The following is a 2,431-nucleotide window of genomic DNA, read 5'->3' as shown; positions in this document are numbered from 1 at the left end:
GCCTGGAGGTTGGCCAAAGCTCACAGCGGCCCCCCAGCCCCAGTCTGCAAAGCTGCTGATGTCACGTCCTTTCCCAAACTGAGACCAATCAGTGAGGAAGCCTTGGTTTATCAGGAAGGAAAGCCAGTTTGTAACTTTTTGGAGAGCAAAGGGAACACGCAGGGTTGGGGGGGGGGGGTGAAGGAAGCCACTCCCTGCACTCAGCTGAGGTCGGCTGGTTCTCTAGGGGCTTCTCATTGCAGAGAAAGCCCCAGAACCCAAGAGCTGAGAGAGCAGGTTTCGCTGCGGCCCGCCTGAACCGCTTGCCCAGCAACATGCACAGCACGCCCTGGCCATCTGCACATGTGGTTTCAATTTTTCTGGGAGTTTCTTATGGGAAAATGTGCCTATATGTTACAAAAATGCCCCTTTGGACGGAACTTCTGTTTTCTTCCCTCTGACTGCTAGGATTTCCCTCTGTGTCCTGCTTCTCCCTCCCCCCACCCAAATATATTTTAACTTCTAAATAAATAATTAATGGTTGCTACTGGAAAATGGGTTGCTGCCTGGCCCTGGGGAGCCGGAGACACCTACTACTTTGTTAATTATAAAAAGTTTTCCTCTGGGAAGATCTCGCCTGCTCGCCTTTAGGAAAACAGTGGGTCCTTGTATGTGGGTCTCCTCAGGTGGACCCGGGTTCCCCCGCACCCCAGGGTGCTGCTTTGGGCTGACGGCCGGCCTCAGGGCGCCTTTCTTCCCAGGGAGGGAAGGACCTGAGTTAGTCTCAGGCACAGTCTGTCTCTGAAATGGCTGCAGAGGATTTGGGGGTTTTGTTCATTTGTTTTGCTTTGTTTTAACATGCCCAAAAGGTAGCCACACAGTTTCAGACTTAGGGAGTCCTGGACGGAAACACTTGGCAATGATGCGAGGAACGGCCTTCACATTTTAAAATGCATTTCTGGGCAGACATATGGACACACATTCATCCCTTTCCATTTTTCACAGAAATGGAATGATATTACCAACTTGTTCCATGACTCTGGCGCTCGTCTCCTCTTGGAGCTCTCCCCACGTGGGTCTGTAGTTGTCCCTTCCTTTCTTCATTACTGTGTAGCGTTCCATGTCGGGCCCCAAGTATCTCCCTCTTCCCCGATGACGGAGGCAGACCGTTGCCGTCTCCGTTAGGAGCACAGAAATAGCGCACTTCATGTTTTGGTCTCAGTGGCTCTGTGCACAGCTGCAAATGTTTCTGGAGGAGAGATTCCTAAGAGGGGAAAAGGCCGAGTCAGAGGTGTGTTCCCACAGTGTCCGGAACTAAAGACACACACGAAAGTGACTACAAGCCAAATGGGAATTCTGAGTGAGGTCGGGGGCTTGGGGCACGGTTGAGCTCCACGGTACTGGAGGTTTCCAGAAAGCCGTCGTTGCAGCAAAGTAGGCAAAGGCGTGGGAGACCTCTCTGTATTCCTGCTTACAGCTGCACACACAGGCTCAATTATCTCAATACTCATTTCATTTTGGAGAAGGATTGAGAGAAACTTCAAGATTGTTCCTTCAAGATGGAGAGAGACTCTGCCAAAGTGCCCTCTGGTTCTTTGCAGAATTTACCGAACGGGCCGGAGGCATAGGCATTGTTTGCTACAACATCAGGACAGATTCAAAGAACTGCAAAACTTGCATTCGGCAGAGACTGAGAAATGTATTCCCTTCGTACACTGGAGGACACGGAGTTAATATGTGAGATGATCCTCGTTCTTTGAGTAAAATCTTCATGGTACAGCTTCTTTATTTACTTTTAGTTAAACTCCAAGAAGAGAGCCCTTTTCCATATCCAGATTTCAGCTTATTATCCAAAAGGGCAATAAAGAGGATTTCCAGGTTGTTGCCTTAGTACCTGGGAAGGAATTACTCAGCTTTTAACCTTCTCCCTACATTTATAACGCTGGTCACCTCTTGTGAATAGGAGAGGAAGGGAACTGATTTTTTTCAATTTATTTTTTATTTTCAGCATAACAGTATTCATTATTTTTGCACCACACCCAGTGCTCAAACTGATTTTTTTTTTAACTGCTCAACCACACCTCCAGTCGGGAATTCAAACAGCATTACAAGAGAAGTCATGCATTTTGAAGGGTCTGTGTGAGGGCGAAGCTGATTTACATGCGTATGAGCTGTGACTACAGACGAACAGGTGGGCTGACAACCCGAGAAGGACAACTGACAAATTTCCCATCAGTCCTAGTGTGTGCGCGCGCACCTGTGCTCAAGACACTTGGCCCAGGTTAGGTAAGAAAAAAGAGTTGTGGCCTGCAGCAGCAGTAAAGGCCACAGTCATTCTTTATCAAGTGCAGTCTTAACACTAGCCAGTGCCTCTGTGCGCCACCCCCCAGCTAGCTGTCCACGGCTGACATCACTCATGGCCTCTTTCCCCCCACCCCAGGCCTTGGGGAGC

The sequence above is a fragment of the Neovison vison genome, chromosome X (genome assembly GCF_020171115.1).
Source record: "Neovison vison isolate M4711 chromosome X, ASM_NN_V1, whole genome shotgun sequence".
Classification (NCBI taxonomy): domain Eukaryota; kingdom Metazoa; phylum Chordata; class Mammalia; order Carnivora; family Mustelidae; genus Neogale; species Neogale vison.
The sequence above is the reverse complement of the archived record's forward strand: the minus strand, read 5'-3'. Positions refer to the sequence as shown.